At 43.3% G+C, this 15,821-nt stretch overlaps 1 non-coding gene across 1 annotated transcript; it reads left to right on the top strand.

Annotated features, from left to right (window-relative positions):
- The first annotated feature begins 10,155 nt into the window (after nucleotides 1-10,155).
- LOC116897422 lies at nucleotides 10,156-10,260 on the top strand. Its single transcript, XR_004387464.1, has one exon. It is a non-coding gene; the product is annotated as a U6 spliceosomal RNA (small nuclear RNA).
- Nucleotides 10,261-15,821: the final 5,561 nt, after the last annotated feature.

Below are 15,821 nucleotides of genomic sequence, written 5' to 3'. Positions count from 1 at the left end.
ATTTTTAACAGGTACATCAAGGGACTCTGATGAAGACATTCCATGGCCACATCTAAAAAAATAAATAATAATAAAAAAAAGAATTGTAATGCTTAAGTTACTGCGATTACCATCAGAAAAGTGCTCTCCACAATTTAAAGTGTGTGTGTGTGTGTGTGTCTGTGTGTGTGTGTGTGTGTGTGTCTGTGTGTCTGTGTGTGTGTCTGTATGTGTGTCCCCTATGTGATTTAACCCCTTAGACTGGTTAATGTGCAATTTATTATTTCCCACTACAGACTATCTGTAACAGTCATGCCCCAGCAAACTAAGTACTATCGATAAGAACCCAGCCCTGGAAGGCAAGGAGTGTGGTGAATGATAGCATGGCTTCCTAAGTACAGGGTGCAACAGCATAAAGCAGCCTTTAGGGCTATCAGGTAATAATGGTACCATAGGTCAATGGTATCACAAACTCTCGGGCAGAACTTATAAATTAGCACTGCTATGATCCTAAAGTGAGGCTTGTTCTGTTCTGAGGAGGACATGAGAGTTTGGGTTTTTTGTTTGTTGGTGTGTGTGTGTGTGTGTGTAACTTAGTGGGGGAGCACACATCTGGCATGCACAAGACCTCATGTTGACTCTCTCCCTCACATACAGTCACATGACAATCATTTTAGTGTTTTACAACTGAGGAGGAAAAAAAAAACCCTTCATTAAGCAGTCAAGGTTATTCAGATTTTATAATGACAACAGAAGGCATAAAGTCCCAAAGAAACAAAGAGATAAGAAATGAGTTCACGGTGAACACACACAACTGCTACAGAGCAAAAGACAGTGCTGAGATCAGCTCTAATTGCAGACACTCTCAGAAGGAAAGATGTCCTCAAGGGCAGTGGTGGCCAGGGACAGAGACATCTATCAGGATTCAGCAGTGATGGCCGTTTCCAAAGTTCTGAGGAGATAAATCTCTGTGGTACTCTCGTCTTCGGTGCACTGTTGTGGAAACAAGGATTCATTGTAAAGCCCGCTTCCAAGTCCTTTGGAAGAGCAGCCAGTGCTCTTAACTGCTAAGCCAATCTCTCTAGCCTCATTGTGGTCATTTTTGTTTATATATTTACTCTGTCCATACTGACTATGCAGAATTCATTTCAGTGGATTTTGTCTTTGGGGGAAGAGTACAGAAATTGAACTCGTGACTAAACACATATTTTACCACTAAACTAAACTCCCAGACACACTGGCTCAGTTTTTTCTATAACTCATTGTATTTGATAAACTGTCCATTTGTTTGCTTCAGTAGCACAACGTGTGCTGCAAATGGTAGCCAGTGAAAGGAATCGAGTGGCCCAGGAGACAATGGCAGGACCACACAAGCTCCGCCTGTCTGTGAAATCCCATCTGCTCCAAGGGGACACCCTCTGGGAATCAAGGCAGGATCAGATATTCCCATGCCTTTCGAGGTCAGCAGTGAACAGAAAGAGCTAAGACAGTAGAGTTACAGTTTGGGTGAAGGATGAGGCCCTCAGTCCTGACTCCACCCTTTTTCTTCTTTCTATAGATCCAAAAAGGAGTACTTCCAGGAACAGGAGAGGCGGAGAAAGAACAAGTTACAGGACTTTGCAGAGCAATGACTGATAAGCGGGAGGCAGAAACCTTGGGTGGGGCTGTCATCCACCAATACCGGTAGTGACTAGTTTTTCCAGGACAAAAGTCACTGCCTTAAAGGATAATTGTGGAGAGGGAGAGGCTGAAGAGCCTCAGTCAGGAGGCTAGCGCCTTCTCAAACAGGTTTCTCCAGTTCCGCTTCTGAAAAGTTGGATCCGATAGTGAGTTTTAAGGTTAGACTTCCTCCTGCCGTTTCTCTGACTCAAAACAGGTCTTTCTTCTTGTTGAGATGAATTTGTTACTCAGAGAAGTAAACCACACCTACCAAACTTGACAATTGGCTTCTCTGGGGGATCCTCCCTGAGACTAGAGTGCACTTCTCACAGCGCGTTGTGAAATTTACTGCACCCTCATTTAAGTCTGTACTTCGACTCTATGTACGTGATGCTTGTTGTACTGTATATGTCACCTGTGATGCAACTGCCTTCTGCTCTTCTTGTCATCAGTAGTCACCATATTTTCACTAAAGGTTACATGACTAAGGCATGTAGCAGACTGTATCCTTTTCTTTCTCTGTTTCTTTCTTCTTCGTTTCATTGTTTCTTTGTTTCTTTGTTCCCTCCTTCCTTCCTTCCTTCCTTCCTTCCTTCCTTCCCTCCCTCCCTCCCTCCCTACAAACATCAGTTTACAGCAATGCAGTCTCCTGTGTGACCTCATGGGGGAGAAAAGCAGTTTGGATGTCCAACAGTAATATGATTCCCAGAGTTGGGTAAATGGAGTAGATGTCCTGCCAGGCCACCACCTAACTGTGCTGAAAACATCACCAGCCCCTTGGGTCCTCTCCAGGCTCCCCACATCCGTGCCTTTTCTTTCTCATTCTCGGCCTGGCTCAGACTGAAGACCCTGCCACCCTCTCCTTCTGCGTTCTCCACCCTGCCGGTCTTGTCTGCTTCCTTATTCCACGGAACCAACACAAACCTCTCTCCTTTGTCTACCTTCTCAAACCCAGAAATAAATCAGAAGGCCTAGGCTAAGCTGTTCCATTAACATTTTACCCAGCTTCTTGTTGGTCTCCACCCACGGCTTCTTCCTCTACGTCACCTTTACCTCAAAGGGAACTGCTTCCTCTTGCAGATGGCAGGCCTGCAGAGTGCACTGGAAGACAACCACTGTCTTATGGCTGTCTTTACCCTAGTGGCCCTCCTATTGGAAAGGTTCTCTATCCTTCAATTCCAAGGGATATTTCTCATCAAATTTCTACCTGCTTCCGTTGGTCCTCACCCTTTTCCTCTCCATATCCACTTCGAGGTAAATGCCACCTACGTCTGAGTCTTCCAGCTGCTTGACTGCAGCTAACAGCTCACTAATTCACTGGCCCATTCCAATCTGATCACTTGACTGCCTGAGCCACTAAGGGTTCAGACTAGACTTCTAGCAGAGGCCCGTTTTTTTTTTTTTTTTTTTGGTTTTGTTTTGTTTTTGTTTCCTTTTGTTTTGTTTTTGTTTTTGTTAGTTTTGTTTTCTCCTTACTCTGTTGCTCTAAATGGTCCTGCAATTCTGTTGAACAACTGAGCACACACTCTTTGATTGACACTTTTACCCATTTTGGTTACACATTTACACATCAAAACTTGGATCCTGGATTCCCTACTGGGCTTTTATTCTACATTGAATTACCTCCCAGTACTTCCATTTGACTTTCCTGGTATCATCTCAAACTCTCACCCCTATAAGAATATTCACCTTCTTTAAGTTTACATATATATATATATATGCATATATTAATAGCATATATATTATTATGAAATTCATATAATAAATTGCATTATATTTTATAAGTACATATTATATGTTTTAATCATATTTACTCCCATTGCCTCCTCTTGTCCCTCTCCCAATACTTCTGCTTCTGCTCTTCTACTTCCCAACATGTGTGTGTGTGTATCTGCATGTGACCAGAGTTGCTTACATGAGCATATGTTATGGGTTATTCTCAGTAGCACAGGCATCAGTGGGTACAGCACTAGAAAGTTAGAAAGTACATCACACCCTACCCAACGAAGGTGTGGCCCCTTAAGCTCCTCCCCCAGATTCACTGTTAATTACATGGCACTTTTTCTCAATCACCAATTGTCATCACTGTCCCTATCACTCACCCAGTGACTGTTGTTTCTTCTCCCTGTTCTACCTACTAATATTCCCCCTCTTATTTAAGATCTGAGACAGAGTTTGCTTTGCTGCCCATATTGACTCCAAACTCCTGACCTCAGGGAATCCTCCTGCTTGAGCCTCCCAAGCATGAAGGATTGTCTCATATGTCACTGGTCCCCACTACCAAGATCTCTTTCTCTTTCCAACATTCTCTCTTCTTTTCCTTCCTTTCTATTTCCATGGTCAACATGGAAATAGTTTTCTGCACTCCATTTGCCATTGTATTTATCTTCATAAAACCCTGCTCACAAACATGCACTGACCGTGCTGATCAGACATTTAATTACACAGGTTCAGACGTAGATCAATGGTAGACTGTTCGCCTAGCATGTGCAAGGCCCTGGGTTCAAGTCCTAGTACTGAAAAAAATTCAAATGGAAAAGAAAAGGGAAATGAATTGATGCACACACAAGTGTCGAGGATGAGTACCTGCAGGAGGAGTGGAATCTGGACAGGCAATGGTAGTGAGAACCTGACTCCTTCCATCTTCAGACAGGTGCCTCCTAAGCCACCATCTGCACAGTGACACAGCAGAGGAGCGGCATCATTCACAGGAGCACTCTCTCAGTGTCCAGCAGAATTCCCAGTACTGACTGACTTACAAGACCCACACGATGGGAGTACTGAGGAGTCAGGGGGTGCTACTGGAGAGCACAGAGTAAAAATAGGCGAGCATGGTTGCCAGAGAACAGACGGGTGCTGTTCCAGAATAGAGCATCTATTCTGAGGAGGAAAAGCAACAGATGCCCAAAGCACTCTTCCGTGACTCAGGTGAAGTTAAATTCTCCCAGTCTGACACTCCAGCCTTCCACCCAAGGGAGCCTAAAATGGTCTTTCTTTCTCAACATAAGACCTGTTGCCTGATTCACTCTTGACTGTTTTCTGTCCTTACATTTCTCCAGGTCTCCCCATCCTCTGAGTCTTTGTTAATGTCACTGCCTACATCACTTAACTTTACCCATGCATCAAACTCAAGATTAGTCCACCTCACCATCCCGGACTGTAACGTTTCTGTGGTTCATTACTTAGGTCAGACAGACAGACAAAGTAGAGAGAAGCTGCCATCAGACTGTGCGCACAACCAAGGTTTGGAAAAGATGGAAAAAGTACTGAAATTATTATTTATAATCAGAAAATAAATGAAAACTGATGACAATTTTTGAAAGTAGAAACATCATAAACATTACAAGATCCAAAGAACAATAATGTGTTTAAGAATTAACTGCCTCTCTCATAGTGTATTGTGTGTCTGCTGCATGCTTGAATCCATTCATTTATATGCACGGTATATTCTTTAATTCACTCATTAGAAAGGCATTTCTTAGTTCTTTCTATTAATAGAAGAACTATTGGATTTCTTCCTTTTTGTAGGAGGCTCTTTTAAGATTATTGGCTCATAATCGATGCTTTGGACTGGAGGCCTAGTTTTGTAGTAGAACAGGTAGGCTTTCGTTCTAAACATAGAGCCCTAGGTGTGAGCGCTGGTGCAGAAGGAGAGAGGGCACCGAGAATGCTCACTGGGTAAAGGTGCTTGCGGACAAGCACGATCGTCTCAGTTCCATCCCTAGAACCCATGAAGAAAACCAACCCTCTCAGGTTGTCCTTTGCCCTCTGTACATGCATGTACATGCACACTCCTCTCTCTCTGTGTCTCTCTGTCTCTCTGTCTCTCTGTCTCTCTCTCTCTCTCTCTCTGTGTCTCTCTGTCTCTCTGTCTCTCTACACACACACACAGACACACACACACACACACACACACACACACACACACGGGTGGAGAGGGTGTAAAATAAATAAATAAATTAAAAGGTTGAATTCCAGGTAGTGTGGGGATGCTTGAAGAAACCTATAGCCTTGAACACTCAGTAACACTTTTATAATTGGTGGGAAATGTAGATACTTAATTGTAGATAGAATGAATTTTCTTTCTATGGCCCTAAAGTAGAAATGAAATCAGTAGGTAATATCTGCACTGGGAAGGCAAAGACAGGCAGACCCCTGGGGCTTAGTGGACAGGAAGCTGAGCCAAATCAGTGAGCCCCAAGCCAATGGAGACCCAGTCTCAAACCCCAAGGTGGCAGCTGGAGATATGGCTCGGCAGTTACGAGCATTTCCTGCTCTGGCAGAGGACCTGTGTTCAGCTCCCAGTAGCCATTTGGGTAACTCACAACACCTCTCCTCCAGCTTTAGGATATCTGACTTGTTTCTGCTGACCTCCAAGGGCAATCGCACATGTACACACAAGTGTGCGCACTCACGCGCTCACACACACACACACACACACACACACACGTACAAAATCGCACATACATGTATAAGTAACACACACATGTATACAATCACACGTGCATAGAAATAAATAATAAAAAAACAAAGTGGAACAATACTGAGTGTGAACCCAACCGTGGCTACAGAGTGAGACTTTGGCTAAAAAGACCAAACAAAGCAGCATACAAAAACAATGAAGTGGACAGAAGCGTGATTAATAAAGAGGAAAATTGGGCAGCATTTTAAAAGAAAGTCACACATGCCTAGAAATGCTGGCGAAACAGATACAGACACAGACACAGACACATCCTTTCTTTTTCCCAGACAGGATTTCTCTATGTAGCCCTGGATGTCCTGGAACTGTAGACCAGGCTGGACTCAAACTCACAGAGATCTGGTCGCCTCTGCCTCCTGAGCTCTGGGATCAAAGGCCTAACTGCCACCACCACCTGGCTACAGCCTCCTTTTAAAACCTTTATCCTGAAAGTAACTCTGAAAAGTAAGTTTTCTTTCCCATGAAGTGTGAGGTGAGATTGAGAACCGGGTGCTCTAGCTCCTAAGGAAATCCCAAAGCTGACACTGAATGTAGACATCGAGAGTCTACACAGTAACTGAATCTTACCCGGAGGAGAAGCATCTGGTAAGCTTTAGAACAAACGATGTATAAAGAAGTAGAGCTGAGCCTACTCCACAGGCTGCTCTGTTTCTGAGAGAAAGACAACCGTAAGCAGGCAGAGAGATAAGAACTTGACAGCTTGTGTGGTTGAGCCCTCTGAAGATTCAGCCAAGGAGGAAGTGGAGAAAGCAGTTTGTGGTCAGAACTGCGAAGCTCTAAACTGGGGGAGGGGAGGGGGGATTTGGGGGATTTACTTTATGTACCATTGCAGCTTCCCCCTCCCTCCACTCCTCCCAGTCCCTCCCTTTCCCCTCCCCTCCCCCACCCACCCCTCCTCCCCTTCTCCTCAGAAAAAGAGAGGCCTTCCTGGTTATCAGCCAGCTTTGGTGTATCAAGTTGCAGTAAGACTATGCACTTGTTCTGTTGAGGAGAAACAAGGCAGCCCAGTTAGGGGAAAGGGATCCAAAGGCAGGCACTGTAGTCACGGACAGCCCCTGCTCCAGCTTTAGGAGTCCTGCAGGAAGACCCAGATGCACAACTGTTACACATGTGCAGAGGACCTAGGTCCGTCCCATGCATGCTCTGGCTGGCAGTTTAGTCTCTAGAGTACCTATGGGTCCAGGTTAGTTGATTCCGAGGGTTTTTTTGTGATGTCCTTGACCCCTCTGGCTCCTTCAGTCCTTCCCCATCTTCCACAGGATTTCCCAAGCTCCGCCTAATGTTTGGCTGTGGGTCTCTGCATCAGCTTCCATCGGTTCCCGGTTGAAGCCTCTCTGATGACAGTTACGCTAGGCTCCTGTCAGCAAGCGTAGCAGAATATCATCATTCTGGGTGGTGGGCTCCCTCTCACGTCATGGGTCTCAAGCTAGGCTGGTTATAGGTTGGCCTGTTCCCCAGATTCTGCTCTTTCTTTTACCCCTGCACATCTAGTAGGCAGGGCAAATTGTGGTTTTGTGGCTCAGTTGGTGGCAAGGATGTGGAGCAAGGGGAACACTCCTCCCTTGCTGGTGGGAGTGCAAACTGGCACAACCATTTTGGAAATTATTTTGGTAGTTCCTCAGAAAATTGAGAATAGATTGACCCAGCTATACTACTCCTGGTCATATACCCAAAAGATGCCCCACCATACCACAAGGACACTCGTTCAACTATGTTCATAGCAGTTTTATTTGTAATATCCAGAAACTGGAAATAACCCAGATGTTCCTCAACCAAAGAATGTATAAAGAAAATGTGGTATATTTACATAATGGAGTATTACTCTGCCATTAAAAACAGTGATATCATGAAATTTGCAGGCAAATTGATGGAACTGGAAAAGATCATCCTGAGTGAGGTAACCCAATCACAGAAAAACACACATGGTATGCACTCACTTGTAAGTGAACGTTAGTCATAAAGATAGGATAGGTATGCTACAAAACAGACACAGAGAAGATAACTAACAAGGAGGGTCTGGGGGGGGATGCTTGACTCTCACTGAGATTAGACACAGGAGTGGATAGACAGAGCAGGAGGGGATGGGAGCAGGAGTGGTGAGGTTGGAGGATAGAGGCCATGTCTGATAATCAAGAACCAGAGACCGAGAAATGAGGCCCAATGGATGACCACTTATGAGAGAAGTTGTTAGTATGTTCTATAACCCCATGCAATGGTTCCACTGGTTTCTTGTCCAGAATTCAACCACATAGCCACAACCATCTTTAATAAAGGAAGAATAATACTACTAAAAGACCCCTGGAGCGGGGAGACCCTCACTCAAGACTCAGGATGACGGGACCCCCCAAGAACTCACGAGAGATTGATCTTGATGCAATCAACAAGAGGTTTATTGATAGGGACGACAGAAACCAGTGCACTGGGGTTGATTCGTATCCCATGCAGGGGTAGAGGAGTTCAACCTCGAATGGCTGGGAGAAGGAGTATTGAAAGGAAAAACCATACTGAATCACAAGGAAGAACCTCCTGATTCTCATGATTGTTACCAAATCACAAGGAAGAACCTCCTGTTTCTCATGATTGTTCTTTAAGATTTTAATCTAACTTTATGGTTAACCAGTTCCTGCTACTAAGGTCAGCTGCTGTTATGGTCAGCTGCTGTTATGGTCAGCTGCTGTTATGGTTAGCTAGTTTCTGGAACAAAGTGGCTGAACCAGCTGGTGCAATTACTCTTTCTGTGATCAGCTAGTTTCTGGAACAGGCAGTTCCAGGGCCCACTTTTGGCTTCAACTTTTGTCTAGGTGGCAATTTTAAGCTTTTTCCTTTCACTACTAGGTAAGAATAGAAGTTCAGGGGATGGAGAGATGGCTGCCAAGGATGGAGGGATAGAGTACTGGGAGAGACAACTAGATTGGGGGCCATCTGTGGGACAAGCTAGAAACCTAAGACAATGACAAGTCCTAGGAATATATGAGAGTGACCTGAAGTAGACACTTAAGGGTTCTTTGGAAAGTCGGTTGGATGTTGCTTTGCTGAGGCAAACACATGAAGGAACGTTTGCTGACCTGGACACAGGTGAAAGGCTAAGGCAGACATTGAAGGAATGTTTCGATGAAGCAGACACAGGAGAAAAGGATGTTCTGCTAAAGCAAACATGTGAAAGGACACAAGATGAAGGATTCTTCGCTAATGACAGGCATGTGTTGGTCCACCTTACATTGCATAGTTAAGCTCCATTTGTCAGGACTCCATAGAGAGAAACACATAAAAAAAAAAAAAAAAAACTTCTGATGGTGTGCTGCAGTTTCTTGCCACTTCTGTGGACTCAGGCTGATTGGCTGATGGATAGTGACAGAGGCTGAGCTGGGCTTGCTTATAGAGCTAGCTGTGCAATGCTTGTCGGTCTTGAATCTTCACTGAGAGTAGCACAGCCGAGAAGTTCTCCTGGCATTCCTCCAGGTCTCCCCTGCTGACTTGTGCTAAAACTGAGACCTGGCTATTTCTGCTAAGTCATGCCACCTCTGCTGCTATCCCAACACTACCAAACTGGACTGCTGGTATATCCATAGAGTGTCTCTGAGCAGATGGGGCTGCTGCTGCTGCTACTGCTGACATGTAAAATGAATTTCTGATTTGCTGAGAACACAGATTGGATTTGCTCCAAAGAAACATTTCTAAATGGGTCCACTTCTCCTGTATCCTGTCTTTTCCACTACCTGTGGAGAGTGGTAGGCTAAAAGGGTTAAAGTATTTAAGAACCATTATTAAACCATCATTAGGTTTTGAAAAAGTTAAAGTTACTGTGACCGTCACTAAGACTCTTAGCAAGGCAGGATATGGAGCCTGAACTAGCCATCTCCTGTAACCAAGCAAGACTACCAGTGGACGGATAGAGACACCAACCTAGCAGGGTTTTTAAGGCCGTGTTCTTACAAAGAATATGGTTATTTTGAGAGACAGTATTAGCTGTCCCTGAATGACATCTTCTCTCTCTTTCTTAGAATAACTTGTATTCAAAAATGTAAAAAAAAAAAATAGCGTTCAATTCAGCAGCACATATACTGAAATTGGAACAATACAGAGATGATTAGAATGGCCCCTGCAAGAAAGACATGAAAATTCATGAAGTGTTCCACATTTTTTCTAAAACATATAAAGAACTGAAAAAGAAACAAAACCCAAACCAAAACTAGACATCAAGAAAACAAATAACTCAAATTAAAAGTCGGGTATAGATCCAAACAGAGTATTCTCACTAGAGGAAGCACAAATGTCTGAGAAGCACTTAAAGACATGCTCTACATCCTCAGCCATCAGGGGAAAGCAAACATGACTCTGAGATTCCATCTTACCCTCGGCAGCCGTCTCTCCAGCCCCTGAACTTCTACTCTTATCTGGTAGTATTATGCTTCCTTTCTTGAAGATGGCTGTGGCTATGTGGTTGAATTCTGGACAACCAACCAGTGGAACCATTGCCTGGGGATATAGAGCATACTAACAACTTCTCTCATAAGTGGTCATCCATTGGGCCTCATTGCTCTGTCTCTGGTTCTCGATTGTCAGACATGGCGTTTAGTTGTGAAGAATATCACAATTGGCTGGGAGCTTTGCTCTCTTCCAGCTAGGGCTTACTTACTTCTTTGGGGGGTTCCTCTAAGCACTCTGATGAAAAGCAAGCCTGGATGCCACAGTAGTCAGCAAGGGACACTAGTCTATTGAATGTCATTGAAATCAACTGGGTCCATAGCCTACCCTGGCTACCTGATCACATTTGTGTAAGAATCTAAGTGAGATTGGAATCTCGCTGAGAACTTTAGAAGCCAATGGGCCTCATCGTCTCTTGGCTTTCTTTACAGGGTCTGAATATGATATGTTTCCCTTCACAACACAATATGGTCCCTCAAATACCCACAACTAGGAGCTGTACACTCTGTCCCTTCAAATCAGATCTCCCTTTCCTACTGACCCCCAAATAAAACAGTCTGAGTTTTGTTGAATGTCAGATTGGAGAATCCTAAAGAATCCATCAAGCTGTTATGCATTCTAAATAGCAAGATACCACATTACACCGTTGTCAGTGCAGCTCTGGCCATATCTGTCTTGGCTCAAAATGTCTGCTTTCCTAGTAATGCCACCCAGAAAGTCATTCTGAGATGGAAGAAAAAAAGAATGAGGGACGGAAAGCCTCTTAAGAAAATGAGAATTTGCCTTGGGGTCCAGTTTGAGAGCTCTACGTTCTTGTACACACTCAAGTCATTAAACTTGATTTTAATTAAGCAAATAGACACGGAGGGCCATATAATGTCAACTAATTTCATCAGCCTCAGTGAAGCACACGTTTTAAATGTGACTTCTCAGGGATGGCTCACAAGGAAAACCAATCCAGTGAAGAGGAAAGTGGGAGTTAGTTATGTTAACCAATCTCATACTCATACAAGACTGCATTTGTGCTTAGAAATCCAGGGTGGAAATGAATTACGCTTTGTCTGCACGTTTGCTACTGGAGTTAAAGACACATCAGTCACCTGGAGTTTGTAAGAGTAAAGGGTGTGTGTAACTGCATTTGGGCCACCCATGCTGTCACCTGACAACTCTTCCAGTACTGGGCAAAAGAGACAGAAGGGAAACATGAAAATGCCTAGGAACACCTAACTTTCCTGTGGGTATTAATGTAAAATCATTAATAATTCTGAAGCCATATAGAGATGAGTAAACAGCAAAGACAAGAGAAAGGGAGGACTGAAACCTTCTGTGCCTACGAATGTGCACTCTGCCTTCCATGGCGACCTCCTTTTTCCTTATGCTTCTGTAGATTTAGACAGCAATGTCTTGTGCCTTTTAAATTTGGGGCATGCCTTGAATACACCAGGCAATGATTTTAACTTGTCTGGCTCCCATCAAACTTTCGTAGAGTCAGGGTCTAGGAACAATACCTCCCAGGGGACATTCCAATGTGCTTTGAATAAACAATTAATTTTCTCTCATAAATGAGTGCAAGAGCAGTCTACGTTTCTAATGGAACAAGAAAGAAACCAGTTATGGCAATGCTAAAACCAAATGTTTCTTTTGATCTTTTCTACAAGATAAAAATATAGCAGGTCGAATCATCTGTCCATGATTTTTAGAAGCACATTATTTTAAGAATATGATTCATGGGGGAAAAAAAGACCACACTCATGTAAAATGTCTGTCAGTGTTGTAAAGTTCAGTGGTATTTTGAATATTCTTTCTCTCTGCTGGAAATCTGTTTCTTGAAATCGATTCATGGAGTCAGGATTCTCCAGAGAACAATTAAGGGGATGCACTCATCATGTCTCTATCACCTATCAATTATTGTTTATTATCGATCATCTGTGTATCTACTTATGCTCTACTATCTGTCTATCTATCATTTAGCCAAAGACATTCGTTATAAGGAACTGACTTATGTGATTGTTGAGACTAACAAGTAGATGTCTATGTGATAAACCAGTCAGGGAGAAAGCTGATTAACATAAAATCCAAAGACAGTCTACTGAAGAACTTCTTCCTACGAGATCTTTCTCCTCTCTTTTCTTTTTTTTTTTTTTTTTTTTTTTTTTTGGTTTTTTTTTTTGGTGCTGGGGGCCGAACCCCGGGCCTTGCGCTTCCTTGGCAAGCGCTCTACCACTGAGCTAAATCCCCAACCCCCTCTCTTTTCTTTTATTCAAGCCTCACACTGATTGGACGGGAGTAACAACTATTCCCAGTTGTCAACTTGACTACCTGGAATGAACTACAATCTAGAAGTGAAGAACTTACCTGTGATCCAGATCTTGAGGCTGGAAGATATAAGCTTTTGATCCGGATCTTGATGTAGACGACACATGATTTTGATCCAGATCTTGAGGCATAGTAGACATGAAAAGCTTGGACCCAGGTAAGGTGGTATACACCTTTAATTCCAGGAGACAGAGGCAAGCAGACCTCTGAGTTCAAGGCCAGCCTGGGGCAGAGCAAGTTCCAAGTAAAGAACAGGTTAGGTCCAGGTGGTACATGCCTTTAATCTGGGCCATACCTTCTGCTGGAGGCCTATACAAGGACAACGGAAGAAGGAAGGCTACCTTCTTCTTTCTTTGCCTGCTTGGGCTTACTTACTGTTGGAACCTACTTCTTCAGGATTCCGGCTCACACAGAAGGCCAGCTGAAACACCTAGCCTCGTGGAACTGAGCAACCACTAGACTCTTGGACTTCCTCCCACTCAGAGCTGCCCATTGTTGGACTGTGGTCTGTAAGTCATTCCAATAATTTCCCTTAATATAGAGAGACATTCCATAAGGTCTGTGACTCTAGAGAACCCTGACTAATACTACAGGCATCCCCTTAGTGTAAGGTGGAACCTGCTTTATTTTAACTTAAAATGTTGACCTTACCCGCTAACACCATAGAAGCAACACGTAGGTTTTTGTTTGGCAAGTTACACAAAATTAATTGTGACAGCATTCATGTAGCGATGCCTATGAAAATTGTTGTCTACGACTCTGCTTAATGACGTCTGAAGGACAACAGAGGAATGGATACAGAAAATGTGGTACATCTACACAATGGAATATTACTCAGCTATCAAAAACAACGAGTTTATGAAATTTGTAGGCAAATGGTTGGAACTGGAAAATATCATCCTGAGTGAGCTAACCCAATCACAGAAAGACATACATGGTATGCACTCATTGATAAGTGGCTTAGCCCAAATGCCTGAATTACCCTAGATGCCTAGAACAAATGAAACTCAAGACGGATGATCAAAATGTGAATGCTTCCTCCTTCTTTAAAAGGGAACAAGAATACCCTTGGCAGGGAAGAGAGAGCAAAAGATTAAAACAGAGACTGAAGGAACATCCATTCAGAGCCTGCCCCACATGTGGCCCATATATATACAGCCACCCAATTAGACAAGATGGATGAAGCAAAGAAGTGCAGAAGTGTAGATCGCTCCTGAGAGACACAGCCAGAATACAGCAAATACAGAGGCGAATGTCAGCAGCAAACCTCTGAACTGAGAATAGGACCCCCGTTGAAGGAATCAGAGAAAGAACTGGAAGAGCTTGAAGGGGCTCGAGACCCTATATGTACAACAATGCCAAGCCACCAGAGCTTCCAGGGACTAAGCCACTACCTAAAGACTATACATGGACTGACCCTGGACTCTGACCTCATAGGTAGCAATGAATATCCTAGTAAGAGCACCAGTGGAAGGGGAAGCCCTGGGTCCTGCTAAGAATGAACCCCAGTGAACTAGACTGTCGGGGGAGGGGCAGCAATGGGGGGGGGTGGGAGGAACACCATAAGGAAGGGGAGGGAAGGATGTTTGCCCGGAAACCGGGAAAGGGAATAACACTCGAAATGTATATAAGAAATATTCAAGTTAATAAAAAAAAAAAAAAAAAAAAAAAAAAAAAAAAAAACTCTGGAACGTAAATAAAAGCTTTTTAAAAAAAATAGCCTAACAAAATTCTACATGCCCTTGAATAAAGGACTGAAGGATGAAAAAAAAAAAAAAAATGACGTCTGAAGGAAATGGTCACCTTGGATGCGGCTAGTTTCGTGTATGCGCCCGGCATGGACTTCTACTGCAGAGATCTGGATTCCGAGCTCCGCTACGGCAGACTAGTTATCTCCGTGACATTGAACAAGTTATCAAAAGTGTGTGTTCTGGCTTCTTCATTTGTATTTTAGGAATTATAGAGCCTCCTTATAAAAACATTGAGGATTAAATACATACACGGTGTTTGGCACACAGGGAGATTTTACAATTTTCCTTTAATGCTAAAAATGGCAGCACAAAGGGGCTATGCTTTAGTAGCAGAAATATACACGTGTGTGTGTGTGTGTGTGTGTGTGTGTGTGTGTGTGTTATGTGTGTTTTAAGGAAAAATATGTGAGAAGTAATTCATAATTTACTGAAGAGTTGAGGAGTCGGACAGATTCCATGAAGCAGAAACTACACTCGGGGTAGAGAGAAAAAAAGGAGCTATTAAATATTTTTAAAGTTGTTTTTCAAAAGTATAATTCTCTTCCCCAACTCTGAAATTTTATTATTGAAGGAAAACTGTGTATTATTTAGTTTTCTGAGGCTGTGATAAAGCATCACTGTAGCTTAGTACCCACTCATGTTGACCTGTAAGCCTCTTGAAAGCAAGGCTAGTGGGACGGGCTGTTCACCTGGGAACCTCGAGCAGTGCCTAGCTTTTGCTAAGGGCTCCACATTTGTTTATAGAAAGATCAAAAGGTGGGAAAAGAAATGAGCCTGGAAAGAGAGGATAGAGTTTGAGTACCACAACAGACCAGAATAGAGTTTTAAAATGAGTCTCATAAACTGTCACTTTTACACTGATCATAATGACAGTTTTACATTGTATTTTACTAGTAAATGTCTAAAGATAAACCAATTAATCTCACCAGAGGCATAATATTAGGTGATTGGTAGGGCTGGTGAGATGGCCCAGCTGGTAAAAGTGATTACTGTCAATCCTGAGGCTCTCGATTCAGTCCCTAGATCCTACTGTGCAAGTGGAGAACTGACTCCCTCCAGGTGTCCTCTGACTGCCATTTCTGGACATGTGCAAGCATATGTACACACACACACACACACACACACACACACACAGACACAGAGAGAGAGAGAGAGAGAGAGAGAGAGAGAGAGAGAGAGAGTAAATAAATGTGTAATAAAATTTCAAGAAC

The sequence above is a fragment of the Rattus rattus genome, chromosome 3 (genome assembly GCF_011064425.1).
Source record: "Rattus rattus isolate New Zealand chromosome 3, Rrattus_CSIRO_v1, whole genome shotgun sequence".
NCBI classification, from domain to species: domain Eukaryota; kingdom Metazoa; phylum Chordata; class Mammalia; order Rodentia; family Muridae; genus Rattus; species Rattus rattus.
The sequence above is the reverse complement of the archived record's forward strand: the minus strand, read 5'-3'. Positions and strand labels throughout refer to the sequence as shown.